Source organism: Lonchura striata, chromosome 1 (genome assembly GCF_046129695.1).
Source record: "Lonchura striata isolate bLonStr1 chromosome 1, bLonStr1.mat, whole genome shotgun sequence".
In the NCBI taxonomy this organism is placed as follows: domain Eukaryota; kingdom Metazoa; phylum Chordata; class Aves; order Passeriformes; family Estrildidae; genus Lonchura; species Lonchura striata.
The window spans coordinates 17,103,922-17,129,946 of record NC_134603.1 but is presented as its reverse complement, the minus strand read 5'-3'; the positions used below and the strand labels follow the sequence as shown (position 1 = coordinate 17,129,946).

The window sequence follows — 26,025 nt, the reverse complement described above, 5'->3', positions numbered from 1 at the left end:
ACTGTGAATCTCTTGCTTCTTTTAATTTCAGAGTGAGGCACGTACTGTAGTAGCAGAGTCTGATTAGCCACAGTTAGCCACAGAACCCTTTTCCTTGGTGTTTCCTCTTGACTAGGAATGTTAAATTAAGCAGTGCTCAATTTAATGTCTGGCTTTTATGAATCCATTCTGAGCATATGCTGTATAAAAGATCTATTCCTAAATTAATAGACATGGATGCATGTTTTAAATACCACTTCAAAATGCTTCCAGAAATGTTTTTGGCCTTTATCAACAAGTGCTCTTCCAGATGATGTTTGGGGACTTTGTACTCCACGACTTGTTCCTCTTGAGGCAGGATGAATGACAGATCCCTGGCTGAAGCAGGGTGAGCGTTTAGCTAAAGGACTACAAGGCTCCTACCCTCAAGTTCAGTGAATGACCTAAAACCCACTTTATTTTACAGCAAACACCATCATATCTATCTAGGGGTTTTGGTTTTCAACATGCTACATGCTTGAGTACCATGCACTTTGCCTTTTTTCCGGTGCTGTACCTCAGTGACTTTCAAGATGTTGTGAATATTTTCCAGGCCATATATACATGCCCTTTGAAGAATTATGGGCTAGACTCCAGGAACAGTAGAGAAAACAAAACAAAACAAAAACAAAAACAAACAAAAAAACCCCAAAACAACAAAAAAAAAAAACAAAAACAAAACAAAACAGCAAAGCTTACTCTGATATCCTCTGAATCTCTGAATTTATATAAATGTGATATTTTACAGTCAGCAGATTCACCTGATACAATCCTCTAAGACATGTCTATAATAATTGATATTAATAATGATATTGATAGCCCAAACAGAGAAAATTGAATTAAAGAGGTGAATGTTGAAATAAGCAACAATAAGCACAAAGAAACAGATATTCCTCTTTATGAGACAACTCAGAAAAACAGTTAAAAAATAAAAAAAAAATAAGTGTATATTTCAGTTCCATCAGAATCAATTTGACTTATGCATATGTTAAAATGAGATTTATAAAGATGCATCTATAGATTGATTTATACTGTGTGAGTTCCAGCATTATTATTACAGGTGACGTTAAACAGACACATCTTATCTATGAAATATCCAAAAACCAGCAAACATTGTGTGCATTTACTAAAAGTGTAAATTTTTGTTCCAGAAAAATAAACCAATAATATATATCCTTGGAAGACAAAGCAAAAACTAGAGTAGCTATTTGGTGTAGCTGATAATTAAACTGGATTTTTAACACCAGTATATATTTGTATGCATATATATGTATTTAGTATCTGAAATGAGCTCACTAGCTAATCCTTCGTGATATTAATGCAATTTTTTTAAATTAAGTACAATGTAAATTTGTTTCTTCCTCGATTTTCTTGATTGCACTCTTTTCAATAGCTTCTTATTACTCTTTCAACATTCATTACAAATATTTCAAAAATATTTGCTAAATACATAAATTGGACTGTTTTGAAAATATTACCTTGTTTGTTTATCCTGACAGCTTAGAAATAAAAATATAAAAGTCAAATACAAACAAAAAAGCAATTAACCAAAACACTACACTTTAAAAATAATGAAAAAATATTTTATATTTTGATATCTTCAAATCTTAAGATTTTAACAGGTAGAGCTGATTAAATAATTTCAACCCTTCAGCATAATAATTTCAATATTTGTCTTAAAATTACTATTATTACTTTAAAATTAGTTTGACACATTGAAGTTAATACAAGAAATCTAGAAAAAGTTTTTGCTATGACTGAGGGAAAAAATAACACTAAATATAAATGGAAATTGCACATTATAAAACACTGGTTCTGTATTTTAACCACATAATCTAATAGTTGATTTGACCCCTTTAATAATACTTGAAGAAGGAGGATTAGAAATAAATTCTCATTTCCCATTCCAGAATCTTGCTGACCCATAGGATCATAATCCTTTCCTTAAGGCCAAGTGATGATACTGTTTCTGTTGTAATATGTTCAATGGCTCATGAATTATTCTGGTGACTCCAGGAGGGGAGTTTGGTCCTAAAGTTTTATTAAAATCCTAATTCAATTTAGGTCAAAGTATATGTACTTTGTTCATTCAATTCATATCAAAAACCCCACAAACACCTACACTTGGAGTACTTGTGTGTGCATTATGGCATACCAGATTAATCTGTGTTGGTTTGCATTCATTTTAATAGTAGGTTTGCCTAGATACTGCATTATTTTATCAATCAGAGTGGAGATTAACACCAGATTTTTTTTTGCTACTTGTATCAAGCTGGGGGAAAGAAAAAAAAAACAAAATAAGACAAGTACCACCACCAAAAAAAAAAGAAAAAAAAAAGAAAAAATTGTTGATAAATATTAATTTATGTGTGCTTTCCCATTCCAGAAGTAGAAGAGTATATAATGACACTGACAATATACACCACTGGTACAAGAATAGAGCTATGACTACCTGAAGATTGTGAGACACATTTGGAATCTTTGGATAATCACAGAAAATGTACCACAGCTTCACTCATGCACTGCTATAATCTCCACTTCCAAATACTTTGCTTAGATATTAATCTTCTCTCAGGTTGAAACTGAAGATGAAAAATCATTTAGGACATATCTAATCACTAGCAAATAAAGAGCTTAATTTCTGAAACACTGTTATCCTTAAAAATTGTCATTATTAACATTTTATATAATAAAAATAGTAGAAAATGCTTTCAAAAATTACAAATACTTTGCATTAATATTCAGAAAAACTGAACATTTTTGGAAAACTTTTGTGAAGTAGTTAGGATAAATAGTACCCAATACTTAAACCCAAAATTCCATACCATAATATGTCAAATACTTGGGGCAAATAAAATCAACCCATATTGCTAATATGAAACTTTTCTCTGATATGATCTGTTTAATAGATTATTACAGAGTTTACTACTTTATTTTGCCTTGAGGTATATGAAAAATAGCTAGTAAAGGTAGAACACCATATTATTTCATTCCTATGTGATTCTCATAGAGAGAAACAAATAAGTTCTCTGCACTTTATTTTCATTCTTTTTTTAATTAAAAGAAAGTGTAATAATGTAGTAATTCATATCAGCCTAATTATATTTTTTTCTAAATTAGAATTTTAGAGGTGTATTTCCAAAGCTTTGCCAGTTCAATTGGACCCATTGACTAGCTTCAGAAACTGTGCATAATTCACATAATTGTTCTCCAGGACACTCTATCTATTAAAAAAAAAAAAAATGTCCTTTGAAGAGGTGAGTAGGAAGCTGCTTGAAGATAGAAAAGCTGAACTTAAGCTCTCAAAGTACATAAAAACTAAGTATAAGCAGAAGAAAGGTGGGTTTATCTAGTAAGAAACCCATACTATTTTTCAAAAATGTCTCATTTCACCCTTCAGATGACATGACATCAGAGATGTTGAGTTTCACATTTAAAAGGAATAGCATCTGCTTTTATTTTTCTTCATCTGATGAATACCCTATAGGCAATTTATCCTCTCTGTGTAATGACAGTGTATCTTCATTTACCTTACATATTCTATCTGAATTCACTAAACCTGAATATAGTTGGAAGTCAGTTGCACAGTCACATCAGAGGAAAATCTTTGAAAAGGGTAGCCCCTGGCATTCAACATATTAAGGCTATTTCTACACTACTAAATGAAATAGTACTAGAAAACACCCCACAGTACTGCTTAATTTACATATAGAGTTTTGTCCTAAATTTTATTAATCTTGGGTTACCCCCAAGAAAATCACCCTTTCCCCTTAAGTGTGGGACATCACATTATTCACTACACTGTTATATTTAAAACAGCTTAATTATATTTAACCATCAATAATTCTTTTTTTTCAGTGTTTCAATCAATTTAATTTAAAATTGTTGACTACATATTTAGAACTCTGAAATAAATTAAGAAATTAGGTATAATTTTTTCAGAAATTATTGTATCTGTCTTTACCTCATTATACCAGAAGATTATTTGTTATCATACACTTTAAGCAAAATAATAAAAATAAAAAATAAAGTAAATATACAATAAATATAAACAAAATCAGCTAAATATTTAAGCATGATAATCTAAATTAACATGCATAGTAGAGGCTGAGGATGAAACATTATGTGTCACTTCAGTGGTGTGTCTTTTAGCTGTATCATTTATGTATTTTTAATGAAAATGGTGCAGAAAAGGTTAGAAGTCATGGTTTATTACTGCATCCTTTTGCTTTTTGCTTGGCCATTCATTGTAGTAGACTGCTGGAAGCCAGAGATTTCTTGCTGCACAGAAGAGAGTTTCTGGGTCATGGAAAAGATGACACTGACTTCATGCCAGTTTATACACATTAAAAGGAAGAGTGCTGAGTACAAAATTAACAGCTGGAAGGTGATATTGGAATAAGCAGAAAAAACCTGGCCGGTGTTTCAGAATAATGCTTATAACTTATACGGTCATTAAAGATGGCATAAGTAGAATAATTTAGAATGGAAGAGAAATCAGGAGGTCTCCAGTTCATCAAGGTCAGGTGTGAAATCTGTTTAGGCTGCTCAGGGGTTTATTCAGTTGGTTTATTCAGATCTGGAAAAACCTCCAGGGATGGGAACTACACAGACTGTCTCAGCAGCCTCTTCCCGTAGAGGGGAAAAAATTCAGCTTATGATCATTGCTCATCCACCTGCCAAGCACTGTTCTTATCAAGCCCCATCTTCAACCAGCCCCCCACCCACTCAAAACTGGTCCTTCTGCAGGCCAATCAAGTCCAGCAGATTATGCTCACAGGACAGATGCTCCAATTTCAGCCAGCCTGGTGGCCTCACAATGAATTCACTACAGTTTATACACATCTCTTGTGTACTGGGAGACCAAAACTGGACACAGTATTCCAGATGTGGTCAATAAGTGCTGAATAATGGTGGATAATCACTTTTCTCAGTCTATGAGCTGTGCTTCAATCTCTAATTCTGTGAAACCTGGCTAGGTACTGATATTAGGCTTCTTGCTTTCAGGATTTTAATAGGTAATATCAAAGAGAGATGTAAAATGCAATACTGGGAAAAAAAAAGGAAGCTTGAATTTTCACACTGAAAATATATAGTGTTCATAGTTATTATTTCATTTATTCCTATAACAATGCATTAGGTTTTCCAATATACTACTGATTTACTTTAATACTGTAAATTGCTCCGTACCTTCAGTTATTTTCTTTTTTTCTACATTTTTCCCCCTTCTCAGAATTTCCTGTTCCTATTTTTTTACACCATATCTTTACTTTTTTAATCTCCTGATGATTTTTTTTAGCATATTATTATTTTCATATTATAGTATTTCACCCCTGAATATTTGGAAAAAAAATCTAGTAGAAATATGGAAATAAATATTTAATGTATTTTTTATCAGCGTTATTTTTTTTTTTTTTTTGGTGGGAGTACACAGAGATACAGAAATATATATTAATTAAAATAACAAGTAAGCAAAAAAAAAAAAAATCAGCTGAAGAGGAAATAAATAGAAGTTTTGTTTAGCGTAACGTGAATGCTTGCAGACTTTCTGATGCTAACCTCTGTTAGATGAGTTTTATATCCAGGGCTGTCAGGGGGAGCTCTTCTGCAGCAGCTGTACAGGTTGGGCCTCTTCTAAATCTGACTTTCCCACCAGCAGGGAGCAGATGGATCTCTGAGCAAAAGTTCTCTTAAAATATATATTTTCTTTAATCCTGACCCATCTTAATTGCTTGCCTAGAGGGTGCTTTCTTGAAATGTTGTCAGTTCTCATCATGCAATTGACTTTTTTTTCAGATATTTTGAATTTTCTGTTTGTTTTTGTCTCATTTTTTTCTCTTCAAAGACTCTACCTTCTGAAATTAAGTGTTTACAAACGAAAGACCTTATGCCTATATTTGCAATGTTCTTTTTATTTGCAATAAATAATTTAAAGAAATAAACACTCTTTCCTGCAATAAAAAAGGTATGTAAAAATATGTATGTAAAAGAAAAGGATCATGACTAATAGTGAGGATTTAACACAAATTTGAGTTAGTAGATTTTGGAATTTCCACAGATATTTTTAAATGTTATTTGTGTGGGAAATGTGTATTTTAAACAAAGGAGGTAAAATTAATTTGCAAAATCATTAAACCTTTGGATAAGATTGAAAAATAAAAAAATCCTGCAGGCATGGGAGATCACAGGAAAAAAGAGAAAAATGTAAATGCTTTTTTTGTTGGTGTAGCAATGCTCCATTTCCATCCAATAAAAGGATGAAAGTAAGTACCTGACACAGGCATTTTATATCATCCTTATATCCTTATTCAGCTGGACATAACACTCAACATTAGTGTTATTAGGCTTAAAATGTCGTTATCCCCACGGTATCAGGTGCTCAAATATTGACAATAAAATTGAAACAGATTTCCTCAGCTAGTGAGCCAAAAGCAAGCTAACAGATAATGTGATACTGATATATAGTAAAAGATGTGTTAAGAAATGTGGATGGTCCTCCTAAAATGCCTGTAAGCAACTTGGAATATGAATAGCAGAAATGAAACTGAATTGCACGGTCTCATTGCACAGGTGGATAATACTAAAATGGATACACATTTATTTGTTAGTATCAAATTGTATTCCTATGAAGCCAGATGGAAAATATGAGAAAAAAAACTGTTATCCTCTTAAGAGGAGCAAGGAGAAAAATTAATCCAGCATAGGTAAAAGCCACTATAATTAGTAAATTTGAACAGGATGTAGAAATTCAGACCAACGAAAAAAGAGTGTAAAACTGTGTTAGAAAATATGCAAAAAAATATTATCTTAAGTGGATCTTACAGTGAGGAAGAAGAAACCATCAACTTGCACGTTATATTCCAGTTAATGCTAAAGGTGTCCAGGAGCTGACAACTCACTGGAGCTGACCCCAACACCACTATGATCAGAATGAAACCACCAGTCTTAGAATCCAGAAAAGGGCAAGGGTGAACATAGTAAAAGCAAAGGTTAGAAAGGTGTTGTAGCGCGGTATGCGCTCCTCTCGCCGCGGCACTCTGAGCCGTGCCGGGCTGGGCAGTGAGGGAAGAGAACGGGGCGGCCGCTTCCCCCTGCAAGCTCTGCAGTTCAGTTCGTGGCGCGTGGGGACAGACGAAGGCGACACGGGACTTGGGGGTGAACGGGATGGTTTTATTCACTGAGCCCCAAGACCCCGGCGGGTGGGGGGGCAAAGGTTTTATATAGAACTCAGGAGGACGGGTGTAGGAACAGCAACCAATGAGGGAATAGCAGGGGAGGAGTTTAGGGCAGAACTAACATCTGGAAGTTGAGGAGGGGGCTAGAATGAATGACAGGGAAGGTTCTAGGGAAAGGGGCAGGGAAAGGGAGGATTGACCACTTGGAGATGGGGGGAGGGGAAACAGATATTAAACAAATATCAAATGAAAGAAAAACACACCACCGCATCTCCCTCTTTTCCTTTACAAAAAGAAGGAGAATTCTGTGGTTTAAGCAAATTAATAAAACATGTAAATAATATAAAATCATATGATAGCATTGTAAATTACTTAAAGGACATGAAAGACACATTATTGCATTTATAGGGCAGGAAGAGTAGTAACAGCCTAAATCAGACATAAGACTGTATAAAACTTGCTGTTTTGCTGCTCTGAGTAACAATCTAGAATAATGCAAATAATTGAAACTATTGAAATAGGATGAAATAATTGACAGAAATTAAATTAAAAAATTTAATTAGAATGATTAAAATTACAACTATCTAATTTAAATAAAATAATTAAATGGAATTATTGGAATTAAATATAATAAAAGATCAACTAAATATAACTAATAAATTTTTAAATTTCACAACAATGCAGCAAGCCTGAAGCGATATAGTAGCTGAGTGATTCCTGTAGCAATAATGGTTAAACACAGCCTTTAAGTCAAAAAATATCAGAAAAGACTGAATTAATTATAATTACAACAAAACAACTTAATATAAAATCAAATTGTAACATTACATATTATTAAAAAAACATAAATTGAAAGACATTAAAAAATGATAAACTAATTGTGATTACAACATATGAAACATATAAAAACTTCATCTGGAATATATAAAATTGTCCTAAATGAAAGTCTAAATTAAGGGTACAAAGCACAGCAGGATTTGTGACTTCATCTGATTTAGAATTTGCTTCGTCGCGGCGCTTGCGATGTTCAGCTTCTTAAATTCTTAAAGCAGAGTTAGCGGATAGCGATGTGGTTTGTTCAATTTGAATGTCCGTTTGAGAGGTGGGCCTAATATCTTGAGCATTAATTAAATGAGATGATCTTTTTTTCTGTAAAATATAACTCAACAAACAGATTATTCAAAAATAATCAAAAGCAAAAAGAGGAATTTGTAGTTAAATAAAAAGGAACATTGGGTAGGGTACATTAAGGAATAGGATAGGGGAATCAGACAATCACTTAATTAGTGATTGCCATGATTAACAGGGGGTATCGGTAAGGGGTGGACCGGGGCGCCACCGTTTCAGGGGGAAGACAAAATGGCGGATCTTCAGTCCCGGGTTTCGGCTCCATTTCCTCGGGAGAAGATCCCTCCCGACCTTCGCCCCGGAGGAAGAGCCAGAAGAAGGATTGGGGAATATCCAACCCCGCCTCCCCACAATAGGGACTAGCCTCATGCAGGGATGGTGCAGGGCCATTGGGGGAAGAGATGGGACTGGTGGGAAACCAGGGGCGGAAAAGAAGGGTCAAGGCGGGAAATGGGTCCCGAGCGACGTGGCCAGCGCCATCTTGGGAGGGGGTGCCAGATACACTGCACTTGGCCTGAGCAGTGTCCGGCAGGGCACTTGGGGCGGCTCGGCCACAGCAATCCCCAAGGGAGGATAGGAAAGGGTTTTAGGAAAGTCCGAGGGGATGGGGGCATAGGGAGCTTCACAGAAGCAAAAAGGGGAAATTTATAGGAGGGGGGGGGGGCCGCCCGACGCAGCTGGATGTCGGCGCAATGCGTGGGTGTAAAGGGCCCCTTTTAACAACGCTCCTATAGCTAACGTGTCGCCCTCTTAGCTGTTCCCTACTGGTGTCTTTTCTACCCCCTCCGTCCAGCCCAGAATGGGGAGGGGAGGATAGAGAAGACAACTTTTTCGAGGAGAAGAAAAAGCGATCCAATCTAGGTCCCCACAGAAGACTAGGCGAAGGATAGCACTCAGTGCTAGCTTCCCCCAGAAAAAGAAAACCCACCCGCTTGCCAGGGACATGCACGGCTACAGCCCCAGTCTGGGCGCAGACGGGGGTTAAAATGTGAGAAAAAAAAAAAGCGGCAAACCCAGCCGTCCGTCGGGGCGACCCCGCACCCGTATAGCCCACCTTACCTTGCAGGCTCGGACGGAGATGGCTTGAATCTTCTCTTCGACTCGATGGAAAAGTCGCGCTGAAAACTGGGGATGTTCCTTCTCTTTCGGTTTGGCCCTTCCGGAAGCCTGGGTGTTCCCGTTAAACCAAGACTCGTCCCCGAAGCCTTGGTTTCGGCCACTATCAGCCTCCGGTGGTCTCGCTGCAGATGCTGACTGAGGAACCTCTTCTCGGTCAGCCTTTCTTCAGGCTCTCCTGAGCCGCTGCCAAAACCGCTCTCTCTGTCCTCGGGTAAGTCTGCCCGCCAAAAAGCTCTGCAGCCCGGCTGCCCGTGCAGCGCGGCTGCTCCCGGGCGGGAAGATGGCGAGAACAAAGAGGGTCCCGGAGCGTCAGTTTTTCGCTCGGCGCTCAGCTCCTCTTAGCATCAGGCAGAGCTCTTACGGCTGTAGATGTTCCTCTTCCCTCCTTCTTCTTCTGTGAGGCGGGCGCCCCCACGAATTTGCCCGTTTTTTTTACAAGACGAAGGAGGGAACCATCCTCTTGCTACCATATGTTGTGGCGCGGTACGCGCTCCTCTCACCACGGCACTCCGAGCCGTGCCAGGCTGGGCGGTGAGGGAAGAGAAACAGGCGGCCGCTTCCCCCTGCAAGCTCTGCAGTTCAGTTCGTGGCGCGCGGGGACAGACGAAGGCGACACGGGACTTGGGGGGTGAACGGGATGGTTTTATTTAGTGAGCCCCAAGACCCCGGCGGGCGGGGGGGCAAAGGTTTTATACAAGAACTCAGGAGGACGGGTGTAGGAACAGCAACCAATGAGGGAATAGTAGGGGAGGAGTTTAGGGCAGAGGCTGAGGAGTGGGCTAGGGAAGACTGACACTGGGGAGAGGAGGAGATTGGGGGGTTGGGGGGGAAACAGATATTAAACAAATATTAAATGAAAGAAAAACACACCACCGCAGAAAGGGTCTACATAATAATTTGAACTATGTTATTATTCTTTCTTTTTCTCTAACAATTTGGTATGAACTAGTAGGCTTAAACTCTTAGGATTTCAACCATAAGGATTATAACAACTACTTATTGGCTTTGTTTAAGCCACTGGGTATATACAGATTGCCTGGGCATACATGTGAGGAATCCCTTATGGACAAATGCCTGTAAGGTATCCACCATAAATTACAACAACACAGGGTAACCAACAGAGAAAAGCCTATATTTTTTTTTTTTTATTCTAAAGTACCTTAACTTCACCTTTGCTCATCTTCATCAGCCATCCAAAGTGCATATCCTGAGAAGTCTCTGCTTCTGTCTGAGGAGAAAAACTTGTGTCCCTCAAGGGATACAGGACATAGGAACCTTATTTTTTTAGGACTACATCTATGTAGGACTGAGGTGCAAATTTTTAGTATCTAGTGAAAGAGATGAGACAAATATCCACAATTAGGTCATGTTTCTCATTTTTTACTTGCACGGGTTACAGGAACTATTATAGTTGCCTTTAGCTGAGTTTCCAGTTTCCCTGTCTGATCACTGTCCCTATATCTTATCACATTCTTGGTGGACTGACACTTTTGAAGGAGCTGTGTGACACTGGAACAAGGAATGGTATTTATAGAGCTTTGGGGAGCAGAACAGTTCTAAGAATGCTTAGAAACAGCAGCAAAACCCTGAGCCATTCTTCTGAGGAAAAAATTACATTTTTAAACTTCTAGTGAAGTCCATAAGATGATAGCAGGTTCCAAGGAGACCTCAAAAGGTGTATTTCAGATAAAGGCATTCTAAATTTCTATCCCAGCTATGCTGTCATGATGCAGACATAAAAAAAGGTAAAACTTTCTAGAACTAGAAGAAGCAAATGAATTACTTGACATGAAAGTTTAATAATTTTTCAGGCACAGATCCTGGATGAAAATATTTAGTTTGAATGTTTAGACATAGATATAAAATCTTCAAAACAAGAATTCAGGAATATGAAAAATGTATCCAATTATTGAAGGTTGAAAAAATATTTTAGGAGTAGAAAGTTTCAAATTACAAAACAATTTCAGGTGCATTTACAATATCTGCAGTCAGAAGTAGGAGGTTTGTGTTTCTCAATGATATGACAAAAATTACCATAGAAAGCATGTGCAGCAAAGTCAACTATAAAATGACCTTTTGAATTCCAAGTGCAATTTAAATTGTAACCCATCTTCCTATGTAACTATAAAGGCACAGCTATTTTTAATAAATGTCTGGAAGCAGCTGAATCTTCTTAGATAGTTCAGGCTCTGTACTTAATGTATAAGATACATTTTTATAAAGAATTCTAGATGAGATTCTGTTGCCCTAACTATTCTCTCTATTCTGTACAAAGAATAGAGAAATTTACTTGGGCTGACTATTGCACTAGTTTTTGGAAAATCTGATCATAAGTTTAGTAGATACCCACCCCACTTGATTAAAAAAGGCACACTTATATTTCCAGTGATGACTGAATCAATTTTCAATTTAACATTGCAGAGTTTCTCAAATGGCTGGCACATTCATTGCTTCATGCATCCCAGGAAACTTACACTACTTGACATTATATGGTTAATTAAAAAAAATGTTATAGCATCCTTTGAAGCAATAGAGAATAAAAAAATCTGGTCTGGCATCTGCAATACATCTTGATAATTTCTGAAATATTCTGATTTTTTTTGTTCTCTACTACAGAATCATAGAATGATTTGCATACCACATTAATGATATTTGTAAATCCATTTGTATAACTTATTTTTGCATTTATTTTGCAATATATGGGATTATGCCATCATTTTTGATAAAACAGTGTTAGGATTCTGGAACAACCTTATACTGAGGTTGTCAGAAACTCAGTTTATTTAAAAACATAAGGTATCCAAGACATCAGATTTATGTTTCCTGTAAATTTGTACTACATTTTAAAATTATCTGTTTGCTTACTTTGTCTTATTCAAATACTGATTTATTTGAATTTCAGATTAGTGGACATACTAAAGCTAGTTACTCAGCTGGCAGATTGGCATATGAAAGTCTATTTTGCATATGAATAAATGTAATTACCAATTTTCATCCAAATCTAAATTTATAATCTCAATTCTAACCAGCTTTTATACATATGCATTACTTTTCAATTTTTGATATCATTATAATTTAATTTCTTCTCTTTCCTATCCAAAAATAGTCTATAGACATTCTAAGAGTTGGAAGCAACATAAGTATTTTGGAGTTGCAGTACATATGCACGAGTACAGGTTGGGGGCTGACCTGCTGGAAAGCAGCTCTGTGGAGAAGAACCGGAGAGTCTTGGTGGAAAACAGACTGACCATGAGCTCAGCAGTGTGCCTGTGTGACAATGGTGTTCTGCATTAGGAATGAGCATTGCCACCAGGTCAGCAGAGGTGATCCTGCCCCTCTACTCACCCCTAGTGAGGCACATCTGGAGTGCTGTGTCCAGTTCTGGGCTCCTTGGTACAAGAGAAACCTGGGGATCCTGGAGAGGGTCCAGAGAAGGGTGACAAAGATGTTTAAAGGACTGGAGCACCTCTCTTACAAGGACAGGCTGGGGGAGCTGGGCCTGTTCAGCCTAGGGGAGATGACTGAGTGGGGATCTCATCAATGTCTATAAGTATCTGAAGGGAAGGTGTCAAGAGAACGGAGCCAGGCTCCTCTTGGTGGTGCCAAGCAATAGGACAAGAGTCCCTAGGCAGAAACTGATATGCAGGAAGTTCCACCTGAAAGTGAGGAAGAACTGCACTGTGCAGTAACCATGGAAATCTCCACAGGAAAAGATTATCCAGAGAAGGTGTGGAGTCTCCCTCACTGGAGATATTTAAGAACCATCTGGATGCAATTCTGTTCCATCTACTCTGGGATTACCCTGCTTGAGAAAGGAGGCTTGACCAGATGATCCACTAGGGATACTTCCCATTTTACCCGTTCTGTAATTCCGTGGTATGACTTCATAACAACAGTCGCACGAAATAAAAACGATGCATTATAATCAGTTGGAGACATAATGCTACCTTAGAGCTCACTATCTCTGGGACATTCAACAAACAGCTCAAAGCAGACAGAGTGCTGTTGAACAAAATAGTGAGATTTTTTTTCTTGTGAGGGAGATATATCCAGGTGGCTTCTGCTTTTAGGCCTTCATACTGTTCAACTGATACAATATGCCCATGATGCAAGCCAATCAAACTTTTAGAAAGTCAGACAAGTTAATTGGCAGCTATGGGTCGCAGTGGTAATAGTATCAATACTTTGTCCTTGCCTTTCATAGCCCTAAACCAAGAACAATTTGGCTGCGCTGGTGAAAATGACCAATTTCAATTGTGATAAAAACTATTTTAAATAAAAATATTGCTTTATTAATAAATTATTTTAATAAATTTAAAAATAAATTTTCATTAATTTTTTAAATAAAATATATGCACATTTAATTTATAGTTTAGTGATGTTTTTCAAGATGTTAACATAAGCCCTCCCAGCAACTGGCTATCTCAATTGTTTTTATCTGTTTGTTTTAAAGAAAAAGTAATTCTGCAATAACTTTACTGAGAATCCAGGGAAGGAGTAGTATATCTATTTTCATTTGATTTCAAGACCCTAAATAATACAATGGGACAATATGCATTCATTGTGGGCAGCAGGCTGACATATAGAATGCATTATTATACCTTGGAGAGATGGTTTCTGTGTGCTAATGATATTTCAATAAGATAGACTAAGTTTCATTTCAGAACCTGTACCTCTCTTGAGACCCATTTTAAATTATGAACTGCTTTGCCATCAATATTTGAAAAATATATGACAAGAGTCAAGCTTTTATGGCACCTTATCTTTGGACTTCTCCTACTCTGGCGCTATCCTTGTCACACATACCTGTATGTAACTTCCAAAAATATTTGATGTTCATTGCTTTCGGAGACCTCATATTTCTACTTGAAGCTATGGCATAATTACATATTTTCTGCCTCAGAGTTTTAAGGTCATTTTGTTATACTTAATAAATATTTTACTATTGATGTATTCTTAGGAAAGCAACAGGCAAGCCCTAATCCACTCAAGTTACTGCTATGCAAGAAATTACCCTATTTCAAACCCAGTTGAGTCCTACATTAAGCTGATTCCTTATATCTGCTTGTATTAGCACCAGTCCTGTGAATGCTGATGTGGGGCACCTAGTTCAGCCTTTAGTCCAAACTCCAGGTTGCTCTGCTGCCCAAATGTAGCTCTCATTGTAGGATGGCTACAGGACAGGTAAATGCTGTCTGTTTCTTGTCTCTTCAATGGAGTCTGTCCCTCTGGCTATGGAACTCCTGCTTCCAGCTAATTTAAACCCTTTTGTAGGTGGGCCTTCTCATTCTCCATTCCAGATTATTTTAGTGTCACAAATTACCACTGCTGAGAACTTACAATTTGAATTTTCCCATCAATAAGTGAACAACCAGTCTAGATTAAATGAATCATAAATCAGTCAATCTGTTATCACAGGGTGTCATATTGCCAATTTTGTCTATGCCTAGAGACAAAACTGTCAATCCATTTAAAGAATAAACCTTGCCAAAACATTAAAGTGCTGTTTCCAGCATCTAAATTCCAAGAAGATAGCTCTCTACCCCACCACACAATTTTATATGATGATAGGAGGTCAGCAAATTAGCAGCACCTATGCAGCGAATATGCCATATGCCCTTTACATCTATAAAGGGTTGAGGAGAGGTTTTCTAATGCCACAATTTAGGCATTGACCATAAAGGGAGAAATAACAAACTGCCTAATGCTAGGACAGCATTGCAAAAGAAGGAAGAAATCCAGAGAGTCCTAGAATTCCAGCTCTGAAACAGTTATTGCTATGTTCCAATTCTTTTAGGATAATGTCCAGAATTCACTTCTGTGGTTAATTAATAACATTATGAAATAAAAGAAGCAAATAAATTATGAGACTCTAGTACATCAGCAAAATAGTTTGAATTTTTTTCCTTAAAAGTAGTGCAAGCTACCCTGAGGTTTATCCCTGAACAAGAGGTATCTTTAGACTTGTCTTTAATTTTATATCCCCTTGGCTTTTTACACTTGTTCTCTATTTTTCTGCCTATTATCTATTCAAACTGATGCACACTATGTCATTTCTAACTCTGCTATACTCCTCCCTGTGATCATTGAGATCCCTTGTGCTACTGTTCCTGCCCTCTAGCCCTGCATCTCATTCCCTGACAGCTCATTGAAACTACAGGTCTTCACAATTAAGAGGGATTTTTTATAGAAGTAGTGGAGGAACTGCTACATTAAGCACAACATCAGCATCCTACTGTCAGTACCTAATAATACAATACATAAATGGTACACACATAGAACCCAAATAATATTTTAATACATATTTCTAGTAAAAAAAAGCTGCTTCTGAAAAATTAGTAATTTTTATTCTGGTGTCAAGTATGTCTTTCTGAATTTTCAGGAACTTTCTCTTCCATTCTTCTGAGAACAAGTCTAAAATACAAAACAACCAACCAAAAATATAAAACACACAAAAAATATACTACAGGAACATTTTGTCAGCTTATTTTAGAGAACTGAATTCTAATAGTCAATGCAAAATATAAAGTCCCTGACTTGAGTTTTTCTTCTTCTCCTACCTAGGTGTGGTTGAGTACCTCAATAACCTGTCAAGAATTCCAATAGATTGTAAGTTATAATTTAAAAGTGCTGAATTCATCAAAACTTTTTTTGGAAATTATGTAAAATAGTCAATGAAATATATACATATTTCTGGGGACTGTGAAAAGACTCCATGAATTAGCTTTTTACAACAGATCTCAGGGAAGCTTTTTATGTATCAGAGGTAATTGCTGTATAACACATAGAACTTACTGCCAAGAGAGACCAGGTGTTGTAGCTGTTGGGGGAAAAAACAAATCCAAAACAGTGTCTGATGAAGGTTTACTGGATCATAAGCTAATGACAGTAAATAAAGACCTAACTGACATTTTATACTACTCCAAATGTCTGAAGTCTCAGATGTTCTGTATAATCTTATCACTATTCACAGATTAGAAAATCCAAAAGATGATAGCACCCTTCAGTTCATGTCTGCAGTGCTACAGAAGCACACATGAAAAAATTTTCTCTCTTTCTCACTTAAAGAGGACCTGATTCTTGAAGGGTCGGTTGTGTGGCATGTAAAACAAGAATTATATAAAGTATGTTTTTAAAAGCCCATATTTATGCTTGTATACAAATGTCAGCACATTGCTACATGGAGCTAATTAACCCTGGTTTGCAGATTTGATGACTGATAAATTGGGGTATAGTTCTCCTGATACATTTAATAATCTGATTTTAATAGGAAAGAATCCATGGTACTTACTCTTCTCCTCTTATCTTCATATTTTATTATAGCATCTGGTGTGAAAGACTGAAGGTAGACTTGTAAACTCTAGGAAGTAGTGATACTTTCCTTGCTGACTTCTGTTTTAAACTTCCAATATAATTGGACTTGAAATATTTCTTCTTTAGGTATTGATTTATTGAAACTTCTTCAATGTGTCTTAATTCCTCATTCCTTTATGCTTCAGTATTGTTTTGAAATATGAATATAATTAAAACTGTATTAGTTTTGTGGCTATCATATTTTTCACAAGAACTTGATCTTTAGATAGTTAAATGTTATTGGAAATTCACCACTGCTACCAAAAGGTCTGCACTATCTTGAAAGGTTACATCCTAAATGTACTCTAATATGACAAACTAATTTGTAATAACTGTCATTCTCATAAGGCTACATTTTCTGTCATGTAGAAAAGCCAAGGGTAGACAGAAGAATCATATGAACAGTTGTGCTTTCTTTTGGCTGAGTTTTAAGTATCCAGAATCGTTTCCTGCATGCTAGAAAGTGCAAAGGCTGTTTCTTGCTTACTTTCTCTATCTTTGGTGATGGAAATGCAATTCAGTAAGCCAGTTTAGGTAAATGCACATAAGGGATTCATTCACAAGGACATATCTCTCTTCTGAAGGAAGACTGTACGTAGTCACATGGTTTTTGTAGAAGGACACCCTGTGGCTAACACATCAACAAAAAGAGTGCAACCCAGGTAATAACAGGGCCTGTCAGAAAGCAAAATTCCATGAATAAATACAATCTCAGCAGTAACTCAGTAGGTGTAACATATAATCCCACACTTCAATTACTGAAGCAGAATAAAAAAAACCTGCAAATGGCGGCATCTGCAGGGCACAGGAAAGGGGAGCTGAGCAGAACTCATACACAGAATGAAGATTGCTCAAGTCCACAAAGGATTGCAACCCAGAGTGTACCAGATATCAAACTAAAATAATGTTTTAGCCTGTGGAATCTTGACAATTCAAGCTTCCCTGAAGCTTAAAATCGCACACTTATGGTCTCAAATTCCATGCAACTATTTGCTATGTTGTCATATTTAAATATTTTCACACAGATAGTAATTTAGATACTGGAAATGTTTTATTTCAGGGTCTGGATGATCAATAATGAGATCTTATATAATCTAAAATGATGCACACATGTAGTGTGCATCATTAGCTTTCTACAGAAATGTAGAAACATGAAAAACAAACAAAAACCCCACCTTCACAGAAAGTCTGAGAACATGCAGAGCTCACTGTGAGCTTGGCTCCTGTCTCTGCCACTGCTATGACCGCTGTTATTGCCTTGCATCGTATGACACCTCTCTGTCTTCCATGAAATGCAATTTTTTGACCAAAAATCATGATCATGCTATGTGATTATCACACCATTTCCACTGTGTGCAACCTGCAAGTATTACAGAAGGTAGAACCAGGCTAGTGAGTGCATGTCAGCAGCTTCAGCTTCTCCTGGCACCTCCTGGCAGCCAGCCTCACCTCCATAGTGCTCCAACTCTGCCCACATATTGAGAACACAACACAACTGATGACTAAGCTTGCACCAGGCTGAAGAAGTGAAATGAAGCCTGGGATGACAAAAAATTTTCATCCCAAGCTTCAAAGGAAGCTAACAAACAGGAAAGTCACATAGGCTCTGTTCTTAAAATAATTTACTGAAGAAATGAAAGAAGCACCTATCTCATACAGCAAGTTGTAATTCCATGATGAATGAGCTTTTCCAGGCCACAACAGGAGAAGGACTATTGGGAAATATGTGTGTAAGGGCAAGTGCAAGACTAGAAATTATGAAGCTGTTATAATTTTAATGATAGTAATAAGAAATTCCTGTGTTTATATATAAGGTGCTTCATTTCTTTAAAATAAAATAATTTTCATAAAAATAAAATAAAAAAAATCTTAGCAAAAGAAAACTATGTTTTGATAATGGATCCTAGCCAAAATGTGCCTGGAAAATTGAAAACTGCTTGGAAAGGCCAAGGATGATGATGGTCCTCTACTCCTAAACTGTTATTACACAGCTTTTAGGTTTCTATCTGTCATATCTTTGAAAGACCAGTCAACACCTTATCCCTGAATACACATTATTTTGAGATAGCATCCTCCCAAAGGGATCTGAAAGACCATTTTTACAAAAAATATGAACAATTCCTTTATTCTCAAAATTCTTGTAGTCCTTTGATTATAGAGCAGAACATATCTGCCAGAGGCATATGCCAAGATATCTCAGAACAGATATCTGACAGACTAATAATCATCCTGGAAATCTGTGTTAGGCTTCAGCTCACAGAGGAATGTAGATTTTTAATATCTCCTCAAACAGCCAAACATGTGCTATATGGTTGTAAATTGAAGGATCTTTTCTGAGGCTAACACCTGGGGAGTACTTTAAGATTTTTCTCTCCAGAGAGGTCTCAGCTGAAATTTCTATCTTCTTGTTGACTTAAATAATTTGGTTCACATCCACCAAACAGGTGAGTACCTACTGAGTTATTGATAACTAACATAAAACTTGAAAGATGTCACAGGTGCCAAAAGAAGTAGATTTAGGCCTTAATGAAGCAGAAAGACTAATTGTTTTGCATAATCTGGGATGAAGGGACAAGTTTAATGCTGCTGTCTTTCAATGTCTGTCAAATATCAGTCATTTGACTACAGTACAGCACTGAATAACAAAAATCACTTAGCACTAAGTCACTTTCTTTACATTTGCAGGCCTGGGGTGACAGGATTAAGTAAGTATGATATATTTTCTATGACTTTTTCTCATATAAATGATTACAATATTGTAACTTTATTCATGCTCTGGGGTTATTCTACTTGCTTGACAGGACTATAATCATATCCCTTTTTTTTCTTGTGTTGTGGCTGACAGCCCCAGCTCAGACAGCTGCTCAGTCAGACTGCATTGACTCTATTGGGCCACTATTGATCCCAGTTAAACGTTTTTTTCCACTCAAAGAATTTCTTGCTTAAGTATTTTTCCCTATTTTTGCAAAGAGCAGATAGGAGGAACTAGGATTCAAAACATCATATCAAGGATTTTTTTGTTATAATTTAAATGTTTTCCTTGTGATTTATATCTGGGTGATAAACATGTAACTTAAATAAATGAAATTCAATTTATATCTGAGCAATATGACTTATTATCTTTTCTTTGAAAATCCTTGATTTTCTACAAAATCAAACCACTCATGCTTGAGTAAAAAAAATTAATAAATTTCATTCTAATAAGTATCATCCTTTGAAAAAAAGCTACAAAAGGCTTTCTGATTGCACTTTTACCTTCCAATTCTGTCCCACATACCACTGGGGGGAACAAGCAAGTGTGTGCATGATGCTGAATTACCTGCTTAGCTTAAACCAGACCAGATTTTTGTTTGGTTTTTAATTTTTTGTAATTCTATTATTTCACTGGTTTATATTGCAATGAACTTCTATTCAGAACAAATATAATTTGCTGGGAAATAAGTTTTAAAAAGAGATCCATAGTTTTAATTCTGTTGTTTTTTGCAGAAAATCAAGTTTTACTTAAAGACACATTAACAGTTTCTTTTAAGTTATCCAGGGGTATAAATATGTAATGGAAAATGTCCTGGCACAGTTGTTGCAAAATGCTGCTGGGTAATCTGAGCCGATTTTGTTCTGTAAGAACCTAGTCATGTAGATTTTTGTTTCCACTGGCTCAATTTGAAAATGTGTTTGGATTGTTTCCTTACAGAAAATTAAAGAATCAAAGACCAAGAAATTCCAGACTTCAAAGTGACCTTTGAATTCTCCATCCCATAAACAATGTCAATATTTCAAATGTGCTTTAATCATTCTCATGTCTTTGGGAACATGAAGTACATATGTGGAGGCAGACAAATCACAACCTAGTGTAGCCAATAGCACAGAAACTCACAGAAGGCAATTTCTACCAATGGCTTAAGTCACGAGATTGATAAAGATTTCCCTTTGCTGTTGCATTACATTCTTGAGCAGAGAGCAGCCAGCAGTCCTACTTCTGCTTACTGTCATTCCTGACATATCATTTCCTCTTGTTTATGACAGAAAGGTGACCACACACCTCCATCCACACCACTGCTTCATTCAGATTTCCTTTATTTGTATTGTGCCTAGGGCAGTGGAGCACCATTCCCAGTCACATGTAAATAAAGTCATATTCTCTCATATTCTTCACTGTGTCAAGTATTCCTAGAAACTGAATAGAATTTTAAACTCATTATTTCCTGTTTGTGTTATAGAAGAAGCAAAAAGTATCCCTCATGAAATATGAAGTGTCGAGCATTCTGAAAATATCATGCAATGCTGGAATCGATCAAGTTTTTGGATGATTCAAAATAAGTGGAAGAAAAATACGTAAAGCAAATGAATAATGAGGTTATGCAGTGAGAAAATATTGTTATTGGTGACAAATTATGACTTGCTTGGTATCACAGCCATAATTAGAAAGAGTGTTCATGGACATTTTAAATTCTTGTGCCCTGTCTTTGCAGAAAGCAATTTGGAATGTTGTATTTTGATTATGATAATCAAACTTCCCACTGAGTTCATTAGTTACAAAGTCAGAGCATCAGAAAACAGAAAAACACACAGGCAGACATTTCAGAGTCTGCATTAAAACTACTTTGTGAAATAATCATGTATGGATCTCAGAAAGAAGCACCCTATATATTTGAAACTTTACCACCTTCTTTTAAAGAAAAACTGGAAAAAAGGGAGACATTTAATCAATATTTTTCTCATTTTCATTTGTTTTCTCAAGAGTTTAATAAATAAAATTGAAAAGGTAAGGCTGAATTGGATTTTACGTATCAGGTGTTCTGTCAATTTCATTTGTATATTCATTTTTCCTTAAAAAAACCCCATTAATTTAATACTTAGTTTAAATATTTAATGATCCCCTATGGAACTGAAAGAGATGGTTGTGCCTGTTGCAGAGGAGCCTCCATACAAATTGATAATTCACTATGCATTCAACAATTTGTTTACCTGCATCTGTTTGACATACCCACCATCTCCTAATTTTTTAAAAAATTAATTTGTTTCACTTTATTTTTCTCTGATTATGCATTTTCATTTCATGCAAATAAGGAAATTTATCATTATTGATTTCAATTAATGGGATTTATATTTAATTTAGAATAATGTAAACATTTAATTGATTTTTTTTTAAACTCTCTAGAGAGAATTTTAAAATTAGCTTTTAGTGGCACATTAGTGGATTCCGATGCAAACTAGTTTGAAGACACTGTATAATTCTTCTGGAAATACTGCATGAACAATTAGTTATTATTCTTGAATTATTTACAAGATAAACTATTTATGGGCTTCCATTATTTTGAGCAGTCTAGTCTGGAAATTTCTGGTGTGTTTTTTGATAACAAACTAGAAAAATCAATGTTCTAATGGAACTGATCCATATAGAGTATTTTTTTTAAGAATCCTTGTCAGTTGGAAAGTTTTCAATGAACCCATATTTTATCAGGCCCTGAACATAGCTGACAAATTCCTTTCCAAGTTGCCAGCTTTACAAAGCAGTGTTCTGAGTGGAGTTCTGCCTTCATCAAACTTGAAAAACACAAGTTCACTGAAAGTGTTTTAACTTTATTAAATTATTCCAGGTGGTTAAACTGAGATTATCCTGTTTTATCCTTGAAATCTCCTGGTACCTCTGGAAACAGTTATGCTACATAGCTGTTTAATTTATCAGAAAATGTTGCAACACAACCATTGCCAACATTTGTAACTGTTGTAAAAAATATAATTTATTATTTTTATATTACAGTATAAGTGGGAAGAAATTTTCTAATATGCAGACAAGCAAAATCCTTGCTTATGTAAAGCTGATGCTTTGCAAGAATGGATTAACACAGTAGAGCAATGAAAGAATTAATTTTTTCATATAGAAACTGGAATAATGGGTGAAATATATAGCCTTGGAAATGTTTTTTTCACTGATGAATATAAAATTCACTCTCTAAATCAGATTTATTTATTTTATCTTTTTTTCCCCATCTATTGGAATTTAGCTGTATGAGGGACAAGACAAACAGCAAAACTCATAACAAATAAAAGACAATATTATTTTTCTTGAAACATTTATTGGCTCCTGAATTTTGGTTTTCCTTAAATTTTAACATAAAATTCTATGTTTGCAAATAATTTTGAAGTCCCCATAAGGAATTCCCACAACATTATTTACAGCCCCAGTGCCATACAAGTGCTATTGGATGGAATCATGGATGGTTTCTTGCCAACAGACTGAACTCGACCAAATAATTTTAGAATATATCAAAATACCACTTTTAAGTAGAAATCCTCACTGTAGTCAATTTCTGATATAAAAATGATTATACTATTTTGATTTTGTCAGTAAGGCAAAATAAATTTTTCTAGGACTTTAAAGAACAGATCTAGATCCTGATGTAATTATAAAATGGAGATTAGAGTGAGTATAAAGGTTATCAGGGCTACTGGAAACCTTCAAATGGTGCAGTTCCAATTACTTCAACAAACTTGTGCTCATCTGCTACAGCTGATTGTTATTTGGATAGAACAAGTGGCAGTGAGTGCAAGTTGTATTGAGCAGTTTCATAGTAATAAATAAAGATTTTTATACAGTGAGAACAATTAATCACTGGAATGATTAACTCCAGGGATTAATGGGATGGGGTGAAATCACCATGTGTTGAAGTCACTACTGTTCATGAGGTGGCTGAACAGGGATGGGTACTCTCATCTAGACTCCCTTTCCCTTGATGTGTTGGACCAGTTGATCATTCAACTGATGAATGATTTTATGATTTAACTATTTTATGATTCTATGATCTAGTACAAAAGTAATTGTTCTTCATACCTACTGCATGTAATTCTGGAAGGTAAAATTTTTATTACACTTATTATTAGCATGGTAAAACATAGATCTACTTTTATCAATCTCTCAGATGCTAAAATGATTGTCTACATGTATTCAAAATTGGAAGAAAATATTGTATGACAGTTACCTTAATGAATTTAGATCTGGCCTTCTATGCTTTTGGGTTTGATTCTATTGTGTAGTCATTTTTCAAGGACAGAGAAGCCCTAAAACCACTGGAAGTTTGTCTAAATAATGGGCAGTCCTACTGCAGTTCAGTCTGCCATGTATCCTACTTTCTTCTCTGTTTCAATCTATGTCTAAAAAAATGGTCTTGCTGTGACCAGTGTCATTTGGTCAAGTTATTGGCAATGTAAATCAAATAAATAGTTTATTTTAATTCCAGACTCTCTGTTGCTAAACAGAATACTCTAGTTTTCTCAAGACTCCTCAGAAACTCAGTATTAGGGAAATACAAAAGTATGTTCACTTTCAGTACAGCTAAAACATTCAAACATACTCACACAGACGTGATGCAACCTGGCTAAGAATGTGAGGTACTGCAAACAAGCAAGCCTATGGTCAATTTTGCACTATGCAGTGAATTTCTCAAAACTTCTCAGCTGTATAAAAACATTAGTATTTTTTAAAATTAGCTCTATGCTGTGCATTCACTTGTCACACATAATCCAGCAGGAAAAAGAGCTATTTCACTTTGTCCATTGTCTTTTTTTTTTACTTTCCATTTATCATAGAATCTCTTTACAGTGAAGGAGCACAGAGTAACACCTTAAATTTGCCTGTGATGATATTAAAAATATATAGCTCATATAGAAATTTTCTATATCATTAAGACACAATTTTGGTCTTCTTATGTTCATAAGTCCTTACCAAGCTGTGAAGACTCTGCTATAGTCCAAAGAATTCCTTATCTGTCATAATTTCAGAAGTAGTGTCACTTGGTCATCGATAATTCTGTTTTGAAGGCTTTTTAATGGGAGAAAGGTTGAAAAATGAAGTCTGATTTTTCTTTCATACAGATTAAGAAGAGTTGGAATTCTCCATGTTTTCATATAGGTCCATATATCTGTATTTTCATTTGTCTAGATCTAGATAGATATATGCAGAGAGAGAGAAAAAAAAAACAGCTGTGAAGTTTCTGCTCCTGAATTTTTCAACTAGGGAAAATAGCCTTGAATCTCAATGTCATTGACACCACTTTACCTTCATCTTTGTCCAGTCTTAAGAGAAAGAATATTAATTATTACTCCGATACAGTCTGAAAAAAGCATTTGTTGAAATGGAATGAGTAAAGGAAGAGTCCAGTTTTTCCTAAGGATAAAATAGAAAATGCATTTGTACGTGTTAGCATTTACCTATCCTTCAATCAAATACTTTTCCCATGATTACTTACATGAATTGCTCCTGCCACTACTGAAATATGAAATATAAAATCCACATACAGTATGGATTTCCAAAGACACTTGATAAAGATGAATGTATGGTGATGGAATAGTGCTGTTTGCCCTATCACATTACAAACATAAGTCATTTTCACTTTCAGATGACAAACACTACCCTGATGCCATCTGAGAAATATATTTTCTCCAAAGCAGCATCTGGTTCATTGGCAGACTCTTCAGGCAGTTGCGTTGACATCATCTGCACTGTGCGTACATCTCTCATATCATTATGTTTATAATTTGTCTGGGTTACTGTGCCCTTCTGTTAAAACCTTCATTTGTTCAATACATTAATTTATTAATTAGCTAATTGTTTTACACAGGATGACATCTTTATAATCACTCATGGTGAAAATCAGTGATTACACATTTCTGCAGGGTGTCCAGTTTAATTCTTTTGTGAATTGGCATAAGAATGGAAGGACTAATAAATTCTTTAAGAGGGGTGAATATTAAGAGGTTAAAACAACACTTTTTCTGATATGTGTACACTTTTTAAAATAATAGTCTTAGTAATTCCATTACTAACAAACACCAGTGCTTTTTCATCTTTTAAAGATAACTCAAATGTAAGTACATATCATAGGGAAACTATCTCCTCAAATGGATTGTACTTTAAGGATAAGATTACAACAAAATATAATTATCACTATGGGTGTTACAGCACTGAATGACTGTAGTACTGACACCAACCAAGAAATGAAAACAAATAAAACAAAGCAAAAAGAAGAAGAAAGCAGAAATAATTAAGACTATCATAAAGAAAACATGTAGATTTAAATCAAATACTCACCACACTTTGTGTCCTGCCTCTAGAAAGAGCAAAAAAGTAGAGTATAAGAATGATGTAAGCACTCTATGGTTCTCCCCCGGGCACAAACTAAGTTGCTCAGGAATTTCTGAAAATTAATTATATTTCTAAGCTGTCAACAATTCT

At 35.7% G+C, this 26,025-nt stretch overlaps 1 long non-coding RNA gene across 1 annotated transcript in view; it reads left to right on the top strand.

Annotated features, from left to right (window-relative positions):
- The window catches only part of LOC110479289 (uncharacterized), an 80,303-nt gene extending 55,003 nt beyond the window's left edge, over nt 1-25,300 (top strand). Inside the window, exons 2-4 of the long non-coding RNA XR_002466902.2 lie at nt 16,005-16,049; nt 19,479-19,498; nt 25,190-25,300. This is a non-coding gene — a long non-coding RNA (uncharacterized LOC110479289). The remainder of the gene's footprint in view (nt 1-16,004; nt 16,050-19,478; nt 19,499-25,189) is intronic.
- Nucleotides 25,301-26,025: the final 725 nt, after the last annotated feature.